The sequence below is a fragment of the Acomys minous genome, assembly GCF_964271855.1.
Source record: "Acomys minous genome assembly, chromosome: 1".
In the NCBI taxonomy this organism is placed as follows: Eukaryota; Metazoa; Chordata; class Mammalia; order Rodentia; family Muridae; genus Acomys; species Acomys minous.
Window position 1 is genome coordinate 187,041,866 of NC_140483.1, and position 19,330 is coordinate 187,061,195.

At 50.2% G+C, this 19,330-nt stretch overlaps 1 protein-coding gene across 2 annotated transcripts in view; it reads right to left on the reverse strand.

The window, feature by feature from the left end:
* KANK4 (KN motif and ankyrin repeat domains 4) overlaps window positions 1–16,485 on the reverse strand; it is a 67,413-nt gene extending 50,928 nt beyond the window's left edge. Inside the window, exon 1 of one of the 2 annotated variants that reach the window (XM_084777122.1) lies at window positions 16,091–16,485. The gene's annotated coding sequence lies outside the window, so the exon portion shown is untranslated. The remainder of the gene's footprint in view (window positions 1–16,090) is intronic. The other variant, XM_084777123.1, reaches the window with a different exon arrangement.
* Window positions 16,486–19,330: the final 2,845 nt, after the last annotated feature.

Consider the following 19,330-nt stretch of genomic DNA (forward strand, 5'->3'; position numbering starts at 1 on the left):
TGGAAACTAGAGACTTAAATAAGGACTTCTGGTGTGAGAAGGGGGCAGATAAAGCTTCAGAGAGATTCCAGAGAGGGGACAGACCATCGCAAACTTGACCTGGCCTTTGAATGATGAATAAGAGTTCATCAAGCAAATGGGGCTGAGAAAAAAACCCGTGGCAGCTTCAGGTGATCACATGCCTGGCCAGCCTGCTGGGCAGCAGCAGCCAGTGATGGAGAAGGCAAGGCTGGAAGTCTGCTCTGGTTGCTCCTAAATTCTTTAGCAGGAGAGGAGTAAGAAGGAATACAGGCCTGGGGTGAGCGAAGCATATCCCCAGACACTACGCTTTAGAGAATGAATGTTCAACAGATACGCACAGTCTCAACAACCGGTTTTGGGAGGGAAGAGAAGGAAGCAGTGAGCCTGCTGAGAAATTTGGCCAGACTTAGGACTCTTCACTAGACACTCCTTTTGTTGTTGCTTGTCAAAAGAACAGCAGCAGTACGTTTAAATTTTATTTGTATTATTGTGTGTGTGGATATGTACATGCAGGTAGGAGCATGCCATAGCACACCTGTGGAGGCCAGAGGTCAGTTCTCTTCTCCCACTATCTGGGTTCTGGGGATGAAACCCAGGTTTTCAGACTTGCACAGCAAAGCCCGTTGACCCACTGAGCATCTCACTGACCGAACGGCAGCTATATGTGAAATACAGGCCTAGGCATATAACCTGTTACACCGCTGGCAGTTTCCCCCGTGTGCCGGCTTTGCCCTCCTGAATTGCTTTGAGCCTTGTCACAGCTGGGAAGATGTCTCTGGTGCTCTCTCTGCCTTGCCAAGCAGCCTTTATCATGTACGGAGAACACCGTAAGTAGGTTCCGAGTGAAAAGGGATACAAGCAGATTGGTGGAGCGTAAGCACTGGACCAGCCTTTGTAGATAACCAGCCCAACTCCTATATCTCACTGAAACTCAGAGGAAGGAGTGCATAGAGCCTGTCCAAGTGTAGCACATGACACCACCAAGGAAAAGTGATTTCCTGCTAGTCAAGAGAAAGTACTCTACCTCTGGGTGGAGACACGTAATTGTCTCCTCGGTACCAAGGGACCACCCCCCAGGAAGGTAGATTCACCTCATCCTATGCTAAAGAGATGGGAGGAATACTTATTCCCTTAATGAGATAATGTAATCCCACCCCCAACTCTGTCCCTAGATCAGTCTCTACAGAGCTGCTGTGAGGGTCTGCTAGTCTGCCCACAGTTCTGAGCTCGTCCTCTGTTTCTTCTCTTCTGTTTCCTTCGGATGCTGGTCAGAGCTTAGGCATGATTTCCCTGGTGCTTTAGACTCCTTCGCTCTTTCTCTGAAGCCCTGTTCCCCACTGTGTGGCTGCTTCCAAACGCTCTGGTTCCTCCGCGATCCTCCATCTTCCTCCTCCACGAAGCAGCTGAGACTCCACCTTGCCTGCTTCCATCTTGAGGTTTTACTTTTTAAACACTAATAACATGGTCTCTGAGCTTTCCTCTGAGTTCATTCTTAAATCCTTTTGTGATGGAGACTCAGCAGCTGGGTGCTTTTAGTCATTTTATTTCATGTTTTACCAAAAAAAAAAAAAAAAAAAAAAAAAAAGCCAGTGGCATCCCAGCACTCAGGAGGCAGAGACAGGCAGATTGCTGTGAGTTCAAGGCCAGTCTGGTCTACAAAGTGAGTCTAGGACAGCCAAGGTTACACAGTGAAACCCTGTCTCAAAACCAAACAAATAAAACACCAAGCAAAAAGAAAAAGGAAACCACACACAGGGAAAGTGTTGCAAATGGAGTATTGTGCCCCAGTTCAGGTTAAATCCACTCCTGGATATGGTGGTGTCAGGAGTGGGCTCTGGTGGGTGAAGTGGGGCCGTCTTGATTGCCACTAAGCCTCCTACAAGAGCCACCTTGCCCTTCCCACACATCAAAACATACACGGAGAAGATGCCCTCCGAGAGCCAGGAAGTCACCAAGCCTGTCACATCTTTGGCGTCCAGCTTCTACAGCTGTCAGAAGCAAACATTTTTGGTTTTTAAGTCACCCAGTGTATGTCAGATTGTGACAGCAGCCCAAGTAGACCCAGCCAGAGGTTAAGATGATTTTTACACATCAGCAACTGGAGGGGCCTGAAACTGGAAGCCAGAGGCTCTGGCCACAGCAGAGGGGAAGAAGACGTTGGAAGTTTGTCTTTGGCAAGGAAAAGCAAGATGGAGAGACACGGGTGGCGAAGATGGAGGTATCTAAGCCACAAGTGAGGGGTCCAGGAGGCTCTGGGAACTTGTGGAAAACAGCTGAGAGTTGTACCAGGCAGTGAGGAAAATGGGGCTGCTGAGTGGTCTTTGGGACAAACATGAGTGGGACCATGTAGCAGATGAGGTCAAAGGGCATAGATTTCCTACATATCTTGTTGTCTTGAGTTAGGGAAATGGGGCAGTGAAGTTCAACCACAGGGGAGTGGGGGGGGGGCAGACAGCGGCTCTAGGGCACAAAAGAGAATTACACAGCAAAGGAGAGAATTGGGAAAGGGGGGTATTTTTTAAAATATCTTGCCATACACGCCAACAGGCAGCATGGCGAGGACAAGCGTGTAGCTGAGTCATGTGATATTTGAGGTCTGTTGACTGGTCACCCTACCCAAGGCACTCATTTGAATAGGGGCCCCAAGCTTTCCAATACTTACAGGAAGTCAGTGTATTGACTTCCTGTGTATACAGCACTAGACTGTGGCTAGCCTAAATAAAATGCTCCACAGGTAGGCTCCAGAGGCTTAGCATGAAACACTAATGCTCTCTTAACATTGAGTGTCCATCAAAACATCTTGGATATATTGTGCTAAATGTACTTACAATTAGTTTACCTGTTGTTATTTTCTGTTCTATTAAGTGCTTCAAATGAGGCCCAAACTATACTGCAGTTAGCAAAAACTGATCTTTCAGGCAACAGTGATATTAAGTTCAGGCTAAATGTGTGAGGCCCCTATGACCACTTAAGCAGGAGCTTCTGTGGACAGAACTCACAGCTCTTCTGAGAGAAGGAGGTAGAGCTGGTGAAGGTTTGGTAGGAAATGCCTAGAAGGCCCACGGACTCCAGTGACCACAAAAACTGACCCTGGATCCACTTCAGATTCAAAATCGACTTTGGTGCCCTGGCTCTGTAGCAGGTCATTCACAACCAACCTCCCCTACTTCCCTACTCATCCCCATCCCCCATCCCCCTCTTCCCCCCCCCTTATTCCCATCCCCCTATCCCATCCCCCTATCCCCAACCCCCATCCCCATCCCCCCATCCCCCCATCCCCCCATCCCCATCCCCCATCCCCATCCCCCATCCCCATCCCCATCCCCCATCCCATCCCCCCATCCCATCCCCCATCCCCATCCCCCATCCCCATCCCCCATCCCCATCCCCCATCCCCCTATCCCCAACCTCCTATCCCCATCCCCCATCCCTATCTCCCTATACCCATCCCCCTATCCCCATCCCCCATCCCCCATCCCCATCCCCCCATCCCCCATCCCCATCCCCCATCCCCATCCCCCCATCCCCCATCCCCATCCCCCATCCCCTATACCCATCCCCTTATCCCCATCCCCCTACTCCCATCCCCCATCCCCATCCCCCTCTTCCCCCCCCCTTATTCCCATCCCCCTCCACCTCCCTGCACTCTGTTTCCACCACTGACCTGACTGCTACCCCCTCCACTTGTTTCCATCAGTCTCTCCCTGAGCACCAGTGCCAAACACATCCTGCCTCCCAAAGAATTTCCTCTGGGGCCAGTGCAATGGCTCAGTGGGTAAAGGTACTTGCCGCCAAACCTAATGACCTGAGTCTGGGTCCCAGAACCCACATGTTGGAAGGAGAGAACCTAGTCCCTCAAATTGTCTTTCCACCTCTACACGTGCACTGTGGCATACTTGCTGACAAACATGCATCGTGCACACATACAATTTTAAAATGTCCCCAGCCCCCAACTGCTAACCCTGACCCGCTCCCCACCCCCATTCCCCTGTAGAAGATGCCTGGTAGCAATTAGGAAGGCAGCAACGTGATACAGGAGTATGGACTGCAAGCCAGGGAGACTAGATCCTAACTCAGATTTGCCTGTCAGTTTTTGTTGTTGCTTGTTTGTTTGAGTTTAAGGCTCATCAAAACTCCTCTGGACTTCAGCTTCTTAACCTTTTTGGTCTCGCAATTCTGATTTTAAAGCTATGGTCTTGGGAGTGGAATTAATGAGGCAATGGGAGCAGGGTTTGCTTCATTAAAGGTCACAAAACAGAAAAGGACTAGGCTGGAGAGATGACTTAGTGTTCATAAAGAGGGCCAGCATGCCGTTCCCTCTCAAGCGGCTCCAGTGCAGACATCTGTGACTCCAGCTCCAGGTGATCCTGGCTGCCCAGGGCACTTGTGCGCGCGCGCGCGCGCACACACACACACACACACACACACACACACACACACAAACTAAACATAATAAGGGAGGTGGAGGTGCTGTTGGAATCTAGCTGGGGAAGTGAAGAGGTAGGGGGGGTGTTCTGTTAAGGGGTTGACTTTCCCCACTAGTAGAAAAGCACCCGCCCCACCCCCAACTCCCAAGGACCAGCAAAGGCAGGACACAGCCTTTCCATCAGAGCATACATATTTGGCTTTGGGACTTTTCCTTCAGTTGAATTTTAAAAAGGGGCATCTCAGGGGAAAAAAACAAAAACAAAAACAAAAACCCAAAAACCCCTGAATCATGCTGTTAATGAACTACTTGAGATTTTAAGTCTGGCCAACACCAAGAAGAAGATTTTATACAGTGAAAAGTTATAATTCATCCCAGGCTTGCTCTCCTTCCAAACCCTCCCCCATCACGGTGAAGGGTGGAGAATGTGGAATCCCAAGAACGGAAGACATAGGCCGGGCTTGCTCTTGCCTATGGTGCTGTGGGCTGGGGTCACCGGACCCCCAGAGCTGCACCGAGGGCATTCATACTGTACTTAAAAACGTCACCGTGGCCCTTTGAAAGACGGAACTCTCATTCCCGTTTTATAGAGGAGGAAAAACTGAGGGTTTGGAGGGGTACAGTCCAAAGCCTGCTCTTTCCTTCCATAAGGCTTTCTTTGTACAAGCCTGGACGTGATGATGAGAGACCTTCAATTGCTCAAGACAGAGCATCAGAGGATACAGGCAGCGGGACCGTAAGGCTCCGATTTGGTTTATAAAATGTCTATCTATAGATCAACAGCTGTCTTTTCACCCACCCATCCATTCATCTCTGTTCTATCGAAGTAAAGACATACAGGGTTACAGTGAGAGTCTACATGGACAGTGCTAAGTCCAGAGCAGCTCAAACTTTCGAATACCCTCACCCACCAGCTCTGTACAGTTTGGAGTTTTCTCCATTATTTTAAATATTTGCTATGAACTGATACTATCAAAAGGGCTCACCCCCAGGCCCCACCATTGCATCCTTCCTGGTGTGGCACCCACCCTTTCACTTCCTGTCCACCCAGGCTCCAAGATGCCCACCCACCTCAAATGCTTACTTTTTTTTTTTTAATTGACAATTAAACATTCTCCAAAGAGTGGTAGCATTCACTGCTCCAATCTGATAAAGGGATCACAACGCCCGTCCTTTGGAATTTCCTTTCTCCTACCACGTAATGAATTATTTGGTACGTTCTGGGCACATGACATTGATCCCAGACTGGTATTGTGTGAAGATTTCAAGCAAGCTGTGTGACTGTGGAACCACAGTTATTATCTGAAAACCCACGGCTCAACTTCAGGAGACAGAGCTGTGGGTTAATTCAAGGCCAGCATTTTCCACACTGGATTTTTCTTTTCTCAGAAGAAGGCAGGAATGTGGACTTATGTAAAACCCATTTTTTAAAAAATGGTGACTGAATTTCTTTTTTAAAAAAATACTGTACAGATCAAAACACATGTCATGAAATTCTCAAAGAATTAATAAAATTAGTTTTTAAAATACTGTACAGGCAAAACGAACAAATGCCACCAGGTGAAACAGTGTAAGCAGCAAAGTAGGAAATGTGGTTTCAGGCCATAGCTCTAGCCTGACCTCCATGTTCCCTGCCCATAAAGGCAGTCCATGCTCCTGCTGGACCTGGGCAGCCTGTGCCAACGCCAGCATCATGCCTACCGCATCAGGGCATCCCTCAGGGACCTGCCCCAGTAGCAGATAGATTTACTCCTAAGTCCAGGCTCCGTTAATACCGCCTTTCCCTGGGTCACCTCAGAAACCGCTCCTGTGTCCAGTCTGCATCACTCTTGGTCACTAGCACCCCCTCACACTCTCTGCGACTGCTGCGGTCTCTCGGTGTTGGGATCTTTCTGTTAGATCCCACATTGGAAGAAAGAAAAAAACAAAAGCAAAACGGGACTCTTGCTTTGAGTTATGACTTTGAGTGGTTTGTGGCCATCTTCAACCTTCTGTGTGGCCCCCATAGCTTTGCATGCCGTGTAGACTCTCTTCCTGAGACAATTCCCCTGACTGAAACTCTCCTCTTTTCTTAGTCTGTGACTCCTATCCAGCTTTACCTGTGGGCATCTGCTTTACCCCACACATCGGATGGCACTGGGTCCCCTCCCTATGCCTGTGCCCTGCAGCATTTGCTCAGTCTGTCAGGCCACATCAGATAGCTTGGTAACTCCATCTCATTTCTTCTGATAGATCACGAAGTCCTTCCTAGTGGAGTGCCTAGGCCAGTGCCCATGATCAGGAAACATTTACTGGCTGTCAGGAAGTGTGTGTGTGGGGGGGAGGGGGGAGGTGGAGGGAGGAAGGAAAAGACAAGAGGAAGAAGGAGTGAAAGAATGGAGTCACAGGCCACTAAAAGGTGTGAGACCCGGGACTGGAGAGGTTTGGGGCTCAGCTGTTAAGAGACGATCCTGGTTTGGTTCCTGGTACCCCATGGTGACTCACAATAGTCTGTTCCTCCACTTTAGTGGTATCCTGCGCCTCCTTTGTCCTTCGTGGGCACTGAACACACACATGGTACACACACACACACACACACACACACACACAAACACACACACACATTCAGGCAAAAACCAATAATACACACATTATTTTTATTTCAGAAGAGAGCCAGCTATTTGGCTGAGATTATAGCAGCTGTACTGTGCTATAGGCTAATGGTCCCAGTCGTTGCCCTATCCCAGTATGGATTTTTTTTCACCCCGGCATGGCTGGAAGCTCAAGGCTTCTGGGCCCAGGAACCATTCACCTCCATGAACCCTTTGCTCCGACGTCCAGCTCTAGGGAAAGAGATCTTCCACCTCAGTCAGGCTCTGCTTTGGGAAGCCAGCTGAAGTGTGACAGTGGGTAAGGGCCTCCCAGTGTTGATGAGAAGGCTCAGAGCAGACCATGTGCACAAAGAGCTGGCCAGATTTCAGATGTCCAGGCAGTTGTCCGTCCAGAGAGTGGGCTTTGCCGACTCAGGACAAGCTGGGGACGCTCACAGAAACCCCTGGAAAGGAGGCTCCGTGGGTCTAGAACAACTCGGGAAGCAGTGCTCTTGCCTTCCCTTTAACAGGCTGGTGGAGGCCCAGGCTACTCTTCTCTGACCCAGGCAGGAATCTGCCATTCTGGTCCCGGCAGCAACAGAGAGGCTGGCGCTGCCTGCGTTCTCCAGAGCCTGGGTGTCTCTCAAACCACTGATTCCCACCCTGGTATCAACTTGAAGAGAACCCACTCTTCTCACTGCAATCGCCAGCCAAGCCAGGGAGGGAGGAGCAGCAGGGCAGTGAAGCAGAGAATTCAGAGCCTTGGTAGATGGCCTGAGAGAGTGGGGGCCAGCCTGCCTCACCCAGACTTCTTCCTGGCAGCCAAGAGGAGAGGATGAGGAGGAGGGGAAAGAGAGGGAGAGGGAAAAGAGGGGGAGGAGGGGGAACCCATCAGTTCCTTGGCTCTTTCCTCTTTCTCAGTGACCCACAGAAGGACCGCCTATAGGATTAACCCTATGAGTGCCACTGTGACAGAAACAAGGTGGCTTATATAAGGGACACTTCCCACAGTTATGACCTGGAAGGCTGTGGCCAGGGCGCTAGCCTGGGCTAGTTCTGGTGAGGCCAACTTCCAGGGTAACAGGCTGCCAGCTTCTTGCTATGTCCTCACAAAGGATAAGAAACAAGAATGTTCTCTGGGTTTCGTCTGATAAGGAGCAGTCTCCTTCACAAGAGCGCCACCTACATGGTCACTACCTTCCAAAATGCCACCACACTGAGGGGTAGGATTTTAAAATGAGCCAGGAGGACACGAACTTCCATATGGTGGCATAAAGCCACATGAGGGTCATGGGTAGGCCAGGTGTCCACAGTAGGTCAGCTTATCAAATCCCCAATGAAAACAGTGAAGTGGGATTCCAAACAAACCTTACAGGCAAGAAAATGGAGTTCAAAACAATTTCATAATCAGAGTGAAGAAGGACAGGGGGGAAAAAAGAGACTCAAACAAAAAGGTCATATATCTTAAATAGACAAAATACTTATTAAGAAGCTAAAAGGGCTGGGTATGGTGGTACATCCTTTAATTCCAGTATCTGGGAAACAGAAGCAAGCAATGTTGAGGCCAACCTGGTCTACATAGTAAGTTCTAGACCAGCCAGACCACATAGTGAGACCCTATCTCAAATATATATATAAAACCTAGCAGAATAAGGAGCTCACTAACAGTCTTGATGACTTGAAAAACGTGAGGAAATAGCCACTTTTTGTTGTTGTTGTTGTTGTTTTGTTCCACCCTGCCCCCTCAAGACAGGGTTTCTCTGTGTAACTGTGGCTGTCCTGGAATTCACTCTGTAGACTGGGCTGGCCTTGATCTCACAGAGATCTGCCTGTCTCTGCCTTTGCCTCCCAAGTGCTGGGATTAAAGGCATGAGCCACCACACCCAGCTTGACAACAGCCAATTTTAATGGTTACATATTAAGAGGTTTGTGCATCCCACAAGAGTCTTTGTCATCCCAGTTTACAGGAGGACCCTGACTAGCAGAGAAGTGCTCTGGCCTTCCCCCACTCAAGCACTACACCGTGGTGGGCTGGCAGACTGTATTTAAACAATAGTTCTCTGAAGGCCCAATAGTCCAAAGGAATGGCGCCAATGTGGGGAATGTCAGGCCTCAGCTCTGGCCGTGGGCAGAGCGCTCTGGGCAAGAGCCTTTTGGCACCACTGGGTATCACCCATGGGTCTAGATAATACAGGGCTCCATTTGATGGTTGGAAACGCTGAGGGAAAGGGGTGAAGATAAGGGAGAAGCGTAGGCCAGAAGTGGCTAGCCTTGGGCAAGCATAAAAGGAACACAAGCCCGTATCTTCAGAAAAATGTATTCCGTGAATGTCCCCCTACCCAAAACACCATTCTATCTACAGTATGGACGACACGGCGTCACCCTGGCAGGGAGGGCAAGGAGCTGGAAGAGGAGGCTTGGTGTTCTCACTCAGTTCAGCCACTCAGTCCCTGTGCTACCCACGCCTGCACCTGCCCTTGGTGGCCCTCAGTACCCTCATGGGATGAGGAGGTAGTCTAGGGGACCAGGGAGGTTCCTTGGGCCTCCACTAATACACATCGGTTGGAGTGCTGTGAACCCAGACCGAGGATGGCAGCACTGTTGGACAAAAGGAGCAGGACGGCACTGAGGGAAGAAGAGGCAGCATGCAAAAGGAGGAGAAAACAAGGTCAAGGTGATGGAGCCCTTGAACAGGTGTACAGCTCAGGGAGATGGGGGTGTGCCCGTGTGTGTGCCAAGACGGAGCAAGAGCCCTGTAAAAAGTAAGGATGAACACCAGCTGCTAGGAAGCTGTTTAGTGAGAAGGTTCAAGGTGAGGCTGAGCACTGGGAAGGGGTGAGGAGACAGTGCCATGCCTTAACACCCAGCAGAGGCCCGGCAGCTGCCCTGAGGTGTTAAGCCTGCTGCCCCAGGCTACATCTGAGGGACTCCCAGAAGCCCTCTAGCAGAGCCTGAGCCTAAGAGGAACAAGGTACTTGCCAGTCTAAAAAGAGGCTGGAGGCCCACAAGTGAAAGGCCGGCAAGAGAGAGAGAGAGAGAGAGAGAGAGAGAGAGAGAGAGAGAGAGAGAGAGAGAGAGAGAGAGCATGTGTGCTCAGGCAGGAGGCATTATTGTTCCCATTTCTCAGATGGCCAGAGTCAGGTGACAAAGGTGGAATTAGAACTCAGTTCTGCCCAACTCCAGGGCATTTGTAATTTTTAATCTGTCTTTATTCCCACAGACTGTGCCCTTCCTTGGGTTAAGGGTTAAGGAAAGGAAAAGAAGGTGTCTTAAGAACAGAGAAAAGGCTAAAAAGATCCCTAGGGAGCAAAGAGAGTGGATAGCAATCGCTTTCCTACTGACACAAGATGGTTAGTGGATTTTTCTCTGGTTGCCTAAAGGAATTTTTTTTTTTTTTAAAGTACAGGGTTCCAATGTTAGCTAGATCTGGGCTGAACTCCTGGGTCCCTCCACTTAATGCTCAATGATGTTAAAGCAAATATTTAATCTCTTGGGACTTTCTTTGGCTCAGCAAATGAAGGTGATGATGAGGACCAAGGCACTCCGACCTTGTTGGGTGGTGGGTAAGGATCAATGACTTTTGGCACAATGTGTCTACAACCATTAAACATCCCATGGAAGGGAGCATAAAGTGGGTCCAGCGGCACATGCCTGTAGCCAAGCACTCTGGATGTTGAAACTGGACAATTGAGGGTTTGAGGCCTGCCTGGGCTCCATCATCTCTGAATAAGTAAATAAAAACTAGCAAAAAAATCCAACCATTCCCCTAATGTAAAGCTGCTGTGTGGCTCTCCCCTCTCCTGGCTCCTCACAATCAGCCTCTGGCCAGTCCACGCTGGCCCTCCACGCTGCCTCCTTCCATTCCCTCCATCTCAGAACCTCTTCTACAACGCTGCTGTCTTTGCATCTCTTCCTAGGGCTGGAGGGTGTCTCTCATCAAGTGAATCACTAGTTCCTCCGCGCAGAATCTCTAAGGCTCAGGAAGACAATCATCCTCCTAATGACTGTTTGCCAGCGATTGGTGGAGCCAACACAGCCGGGCCAACGATTGGTGGAGCCAACACAGCTGGGCCAGAGATTGGTGGAGCCAACACAGCTGGGCCTGCTGGGTTTGTGGGCTGCTAGGAATGACTGAACTAGTTTCCCACGTGTTGCCTGAGTTTTGTAAGTTGACTTCGGGATGTACATCAAAGCCTTCTACCCCAACCATAACTGAGCCTTTGAGGATCCGCCAACTATTAAGTGGGATTTACTACCATTCAGGAGTCTCCCGTCTGCACCTCCCCCCAAGCAAGCTAAATAGAGGGAGACAGATGAGGCCATGACAGGTCAGGGTGGGAGACTTCCTCTCAGGACTCCTGACTAACCCTTCACCCCTTTGGTGAAGCTTATGAACCCTCTCGTAGGATGTTTTAAAATAACATAAAAGAAAATACATAACTTGACTACAAAGAAAACCAATATAAGTAAAATATAATTATTACAGTTTGAAAAGCCAAGTGTGTAATACAGCACTATGTTTTATTTTATTAACACATTAAATTACACATCTTAGAAGCTGATGTAGCAACTACCGGCATCTCAAACACAATCAAGGTAAATAATATTTCACAATATCTATAGCAACTAAAGTGCAATGTGGAAAGATCTATTATTTTTTATTGGCGATTTTATTTTATATGAATCCTGAACATAAACTGTGGTTTGTTGCCAACACTGACAATTGGAAACGAAATGTCAAACAAAGATGTCAATCCCTCCCCCATCCCCCAATTCAAGTTCACTGACTCCTCTTAAATTTTGTAAATGAAAATTTGGGGTTATTGGCCCAGGATAAACATGTGTGGTCTAGCTCACTCTTCTTGTCTTTGAGAGTCCTCACCACACCCTTCCTGCCCCAAAGGCCCAGTTCTACAGACACAGCCCTTCTTAGCTGCCAGTGCGCAGGCTGCCTGACCCCTGCTAGGTCCTGGGGAAGAGAAGTCCAGTTCCTAGGAACAGGATCAGTGGCTGGGCTGCTCTCTGGAACTCAGGGAAGGGCCAGGCCAGGGATGAGGTGGACGGTGCCGCTGAACCTACAGCAGGTCCCTTACCATAATATCGCTGTCTCAAACCTGGGCTTAATGTCAACGCTGCTTTACCCAGCTCCTCTCTTCCTCCCTCCCAGCTTACAGGCATCTGCCTTGCAAGTCAGAAGAGCCATACTTCAGGGTAATCAGCTCTCTGGTGGAGGAGGCTGAAGATAAGTGACTCTGGGTAATCTGCCAGGCTCAAATGCACTGATGACCTGGGAAGCATTTGCCCTATCTTCCTCTCCACATTCCTGCAAGTGGGTCATGATGTTTGATACGTAGTTATTTATTGGAAGATCACATGAATGACATATGAAAACACTGTTAAAATTCAAGCACTGGAAGTGGGTGGGGGAGGGGAGGTGTGGTGGAGGGACTGAGGAAAGAGAAGAGGGAGGGAAACTGGTCTGGATGTAGAGTAAATAAATTAATCAACAAAAAGAGAAAAAAGAAAAAGAAAAAACATTCAAATACTAGCAAAGTAAAGGCAACTGCCATCATGCTTGATGACCTAAGTTTAGTATCCAGGACCAACACGGTAGGAGGAAGAGCATGCCAAGGTACTGGGGAACACACGCATGCATGCATATGAATGTTCCACACACATACACACACATGCATGTGTGCACATCCTGCGCACACACTTAGAGATTGGAACCAGCACAGTGGCTGGCACATTACAGAGGTATGATGCCCCCCTCTTTTTTTTTTTTTTAAGATTTATTTATTATGTATACAGTATCCTGCAGATACACCTGCACACCAGAAGAGGGCACTAGATCTCATTATAGATGGCTGTGAGCCACCATGTGGTTACTGGGAATTGAACTCAGGACCTCTGGAAGAGCAGACAGTGCTCTTAACCTCTGAGCCATCTCTCCAGGCCTGCATGATGCCCTTTTGATGGCTGAATTAAACAAATGAAGATGCACACAGGAATAGGAAAGCCCGCAGCAGGTGTCTTGTTGCAAAAGGCATGGGCAGCAGGCAAGGCTCCATCAGCAGCAGGCCAGCACCCCATAATACCCTTCCTAGCCTGCTCTGTGGGGAAGAAGCCTTTGGCAAGGCCAATAGCTGAGCCTCTGTTCTCACTGCCTGGCCCGTCAGACTCAGTCCATGGCTCAGAAGCTAACCAAAATTAGTGTGCTCCTTCATCAGATGAAACAGATGTACTAACAGCCACTGTGGGCTAGGGGAGGCACACAGGGCAGGGAAACAGCTCATCTGTCTTCTTAGTTGTCAACTCTGCCCACAGTAAGGCTTTCCCCCTGCTCCACCTTAAGCTGATGCTGAACCGAGACAAAGCCAGATACTCACCCATCTTGTAGTCATGAGCAGTGGCCTTCACTAAACGCCAGGGATGAAACAGACGGCAGCGTGGCTCAGAAAAGCCTAGAGTCCTAGAAGGGGCTTGAGCCTGGAAGTCGGTAGCTTGGACTCTTTGCTCCTAACTAGCTGTGGGAGCTTGGCGGTTACTGCACCTCTCTGACCTCTGCTTCCTGGAAAATTACAGGCCAAGTTTTGGGAGATGGGGTGAACCATGTGGGAACTGAACGCAGGACACTGTAAAGTCACATGCGCTGGAGATGAGAACTCGTCGTTTTCGTCAGATTCCCAAAGATGTGTGAGTGCCACCTCTCCCCACTAAAAGTTTTAAAAAAAATGCTAGATGCCTTCCATCTCCAAAAATAATCTATGTGTCCTTGCTCTGTACCAGGCACTTGAAACTTAGATATGACAGGAGAGTCCTGCTTAAGGGGTACACAGTGCCACTGACGCTCATCACTTCAGGAACATGTCCCAAGGACATTGGAAACAAGAAAAAGGCACCATTGAACTCACACGGTTAAGGAAAGCCTTCTATGGAGGAGCTTAAACTTAATCGTTGAAGCTGATGAAGTATGTGCGTTCACTGGGTGAGTCAGTGGGGAGCGTTTTAGATAGAGCACCAGGTACAAGAGCGACACATGGCCAAGGAACTGACTCCATTGTAATTTGGAGTGAAACACAGCAGCTTAGAAGGCCAGGGAATGGTAGAAGGCCGGACCGAGGTTAGAGAGGTTGGCAGGGGCCATGTGGGCACCCCACCCCCACCCTATGCCCTCCCTCTTCCCTAGGTCTAAACGCACAGGACTGCATGAGCCACCACTTCCAACATGTATTTCCTCGAATGCTGAGCAAAGGCTTTTTCAGGCTACAGGTTGGATGCGACAGCGAGATACAACATAGCAAAGAACCATTGCTCTGAAGCCCATGAATTTTAACAAATGTGTAGGTAAAAAACTGTCATTGTTCACAGGGAGCCTTTAGTCCCAGCACTTGGGAGGCAATGGCAGTCGGATCTCTGTGAGTTCGAGGACAGCCTGGTTTATAAATCAAGTCCAGAATAGCCAAGGCTACACAGAGAAACCTTGTCTCAAAAAACAACCCCCCCTCCAGAAAACAACCAAAAACCAAAACAAAACAAAAAACCCTGTCATTTCCCCCTGTACACTTGACCTAGCCAGAGGCCTCTAATAATCCAACATCATGGCTGAGAAAGCCCACTGATTAGCCCAGTGAGTGGAATGCAGAGCTAAGGGGCAGCCACCTTGGGCCCTTGGTCTTCAGCAAACAAAGGCTTTGAGACTCTGCCTCCGGCCGCTTTCTTTGGAAAGTCTACCAACCCATTTAACCAGTTAGCTTTCTGTCTTCTGACACGCAGCCAGTCCATCACCGTTCTCAGGGAACTCAAGTTTAGAATCAAAGAACTCAGCTATGCGGAATTCTACACCCAAGTGATGTGCTTTGCCTCCGTCTTGGACACTGGACTGCAAGCTCCCTGAGGCCAGTATACCGTTCTGTTTATCACCTTTGTATCTGAAAACCTTGCCTGATTGCCCGGTTCTGAACTTCTGTGCTTTTCATGCGGACCTTGCATCATTCCCACAGCTCACTGGCCCCGGAACACATTATAGCCCCTTGAGATTGGAGGCTGGACTTCAAAGGCGCTATCAGAGCAGACTTCTGCTTCTGTGGGTAGTAACATGCCTTTCTGTGCCTGGTCTTGAGAGGCTAAGGAATCCAATTTCGTTTACTTGGTTAGGTCCTTCGGGATTGCACTTTAAACTAGAGATGCCTTCTCTCTTGGCAGTAACCCCATCACTGGCTGCAGGTGGTCCTCCCCAGCCCTCTTTGAGCAAGCCTCAGTGGTCATCCTTGAAATGGAATAATCTCTCTCTCCTGGAAAATGCCCATCCTCATCCTACAAGTCTGCATCCCAGGATGCTTGGGAAGTAGTAGTCTGGATTTCTGCAACCCACGAGTGAGAGTAGGTTCCAGACAAGTGTAGAACACATGGACTTTCCAGCCCCTGTCTGTAATTGGCTAGTGCGCAGCGACAAAGTATGGGGGTCAAAGATTTGACCTTAAAGGAGATTGGGGGAGGTGGGAGTGGGGGATGGGGGAGCGGGGGGGGGGGGGAGAGAACTAACTAAGAGGTGCTGGGGTAGGCAAAGTATCCTCAGCCAGCGCCTAGCACACCAGCGCCTAGCGCGGGGATCCTGGACAGCCCTCCCTCTCTGCCCAAGGTCGCATCCCATCGTAGCTCTAGAAACTTCACCCAGAAGAGAGGTGCGGCTGGGAACCAGGCGCGATGCTTTGTAAAAGGAAAGAGACTCAGCGGTTTGCAGACAGTCCCGAAGCCAGGCAGGAGGCGCCCCCCCCCCCAAGTCCGGCAAGCTGCGTCCAGGACCGCAGAGTCTCTCTGAGGACTGCTGCGAGGGTCTGCACTACTTGAGTCTCAAGGACGACGCGGTCCCCTTTCCACCGGCTCCTCAGTCCCCAGATCTGGAAAGCGAGAGCGGCTACCTTCCTACACTGTCTCCGATCCTCCGAACGCTGGGCTCAGGCTGCCGCAGCCTCTGCGGGGACACGGCGCTAGTAGGGGTCGTGGAGGCGGCGGGCGCAGCCTGCGTCGCGGGGGGCTGGAGCTCGGGGCCAGAGGGCACCGGGTCGCTTACCTTGGAGCGCCTCGGGGTCCTGGCTGGAATTGACCGCCGTGTAGGAGCAGCGCGGGCGCCCACCCGGCTTTGGGGTGCACGCAGCTGCGGCTGCACGGTCTTCCCTGGCCCAATCCTCCCTCCTCTGCACCGTCCGCGTCCTGGCACGCACCGCGCGCCGCCGCACCCTGCTGTCCGGGGCGCGCACACCCTCCAGGCGCCCTCTGGTCTGCGGTCTGGGCCTGGAGCAGGGGCGCACTGGCTGCGGGCACACCCACCGCGCCGGCTGCGGGACTGGGAGCGCAGGAGCCGGATCCTCACTGCCGCCACCCGAGTCCCCGCCTTTCTGACGCGGCGCGGGCTTTGGTGTGTAGGAAGGGGCAGAATTGCGACACCGAGGGGAGGGTCTTAGCCTTGGACAGAGTTAAGAAGAAAAACTTTTAGAAAAGAAACCAAAAACAAAAAAACCACAAAAAACCAACTAGCCTGTACAGCGCGCTTTCCAGATTTCCCCAGGACTCCCCCGTGCGTTTCTCTAAGTTCGTCTAGACTCTAGACTGTAGAGTCTAGACGTTTCTGTCCCCACAATAATGGAGAAACAATATCAGACAGTATAATAACTGCCCAGGTTAGTACTCGAACCAAGGCCTGATCGAGATCCTGTGAGCCGGGGTGTGACAGTGTGAGGGTCGTCCACCACAAGATTTAACTGTCTTCTGAGTCGTTTCCTTTTCAATTTCCTCCCAAATCAGCGCTGCAGCCCCACTAAAATCCTGTCTTTCTCTTCATACACCCACCTCCGCGGCAGCTTTGTGCCAGTTCAAAGTCACTTGCTTTGAATGCACAGATAGCTAAGGACCACTTTGGGCACCAACCCGGAAAGAGGAGTGGAGTAGCTTCTCCTGTCCCCTACAGAGAGGACCAACATAAAAGGGCAGGGCGGAAGGAGATGGCAGCCAGCAAGTCTCCAGAGCCCAGCTGTGACCCTCCTGGCCCACCTTCCTAGCACCCACGCCCGGAAAGCAGCCCAAGGAGTTTTATTTTTGACATTGTGACCCAGATGGGAAAGATAATTTGAATCAAGGGACATTTAATTTCCGTTTCGACAGAAACATAGTTATTAGGATGACTTCATTTCCACGAAGCTTTCACGATAGCAGTAAAAAAATGGGAATGGAGGCTTGGCCTCAGTGCTGGGACCCACAAAGGAGTTATGGGAGGGGAGTTGTCATCCAGTGAAAGGAGCTTATATGACTGGAGCAGCTGGGGGGGGGGGGTGGTCCCAGAGAAGCCAGAAACCCACATTCTTAAGTGAGATCTCTGGATTTTTAGACCACTCATTTTAAAAATGCTAAGCCTGGCCCTGAAGAGATGGTCCAGCAGTTAGGAGCCTGTGATGCTCTTGCGGGCCGGCGGGTGGGTGGGTGGGGGAGGGGGCAGGGGTTGTATTCCCAGTGTTGGCATGTTGGCTCACAACTGGTAGCTTTAGTTTCAGGCTACTCTACCCCTTTTCTGGCCTCCTGGGGCACCAGGCATGTATGTACATGGAGCAAATACATACAGTGCAAGTAAAATATTCACACATTAAAAAGTAAAAATAAATAAATCATACTTAAAACCGCTAAGCCCCATCCCTGTAACCTTGTGCTTCACACAGTTTTGTTTGGCCTCTCAACATCCTTATGCAGCAGACCCCCAGTTCAGATAGCCTCTTCCCTCTGAGGGAGTGTGAGGCTGCTTTGGGTATGTTCAGTGACTCTCCCAAGGGCACACAGGCTACTTGGTTGAACTGGAACAGAACCCTGGGCATTCCAAGTCTCAGTCTTGGAACCCTTCTGCACTCTCAGACACCTCCAAGAATGTGTTCCTTGATTTCTGGGCACTGTGAGCTTAATTAGGCATGGGGCTGGCACTGGGGTGTGGAGGCACAGCACCTTTCCCCAGAAGATGGAGGCCAGTGCCAGACTGCTATCCTCGAAAGCAACTCAGCCTGATGACTCAGACGTGGAACTGTGTCTCCGGGGTAGTGCTGAGTCACAGGCTGGGGCAGCCTGGGCTTCTCTGAGGCTCAGACCAAGGCATCGAGAAAGGAAGAGGCAAATACACTAAGCAAACACACCCACCCTGTCACCCGAAACCCCCACCCACGGCCGCGCTGACCCCCACGCCACTCAGAAGCCACAGGCACAGATAATAAGGAAGAGAGCCCTCTTGTAGACTTTGAGGTTTAAACACCTCCGCTGCAAACCAGCTTGAGCCTCTCGGTGAGCATCTGTGCCAAAAGCTGATGTAGGATTACCTGGCACAGCGCTGCTGCAGACCCAGCCTTGCCGAGATCCGGATCGGGTGCAGGCTGAGAAGGAGGTGGGGGTCCCTTCCATGACTCACTCCCTGCTGGAGTGTGGAGTTCCGGACGATGAGTGCGCGGTCATTGTTTGCCCCGTGCCGCGCTCTGTATGGGGTGTTTCGTTTTCAATACGGGTCTCGCTGGGATCCTCACCGTATCTACAAAATGGCGGCCACACACACACACACACAAAGGCAATGAGGTGGGTTTGAACTTGGGTCTTGGTGACCAGAATACCGACTTTTCCAAACTCAAGGCCTGGAAGATAACAACATTCTGGTCTCGCTCCAAGAGAGGACTGCACGGCACAGCTGCAGGCAGCGTGGTTTTAGCAGATGGCAGCCACGTTTGGTAACTCCTACAGTCACTGGGGTGCCGGCAACAATTAAGAACCAGCTCTCAGAGGGGGGAGTTTTGCATCTATAGACCCTGTTCTCATTCTTGTCTCTGGTTCTGTAAACCCTGCACACTGGGTCAAACACTGAAATAATGAATAGTTAATTATAAAAGAAATAAGAAGTTAGGCTCCTGTGAGCCTCTGGTCACAGTTTCATCAACCCTCCAATATGTGCAGCACTCTCCCCTTCTCCACACGAGATGCGTCCCAGGACCCTCTCGTGGGTGCCTTGGATAGTACAGAGTCCTAAGGATACTATTTTTCCTGTTTCTACCAATCTCCAGTCAAGTTTAACTCATACAGCAGGCACAGATGAACACTAACAGCAAAACAGAATAATCATAGCCACATAATGAATATTATGTGAATCCAGTCTTTCCCTCTCTCAAAACACGTTAGTGTTCTATACTCTCTCGAAGTGAAAGACGTGAGACAGAGTGAGGCAGGCGTGTGATCTCAGTGTTGTGAGGTGTGTCTTCTCACATGAACGCTGTGCTGCCAAGAGAGCTGGTCTGAT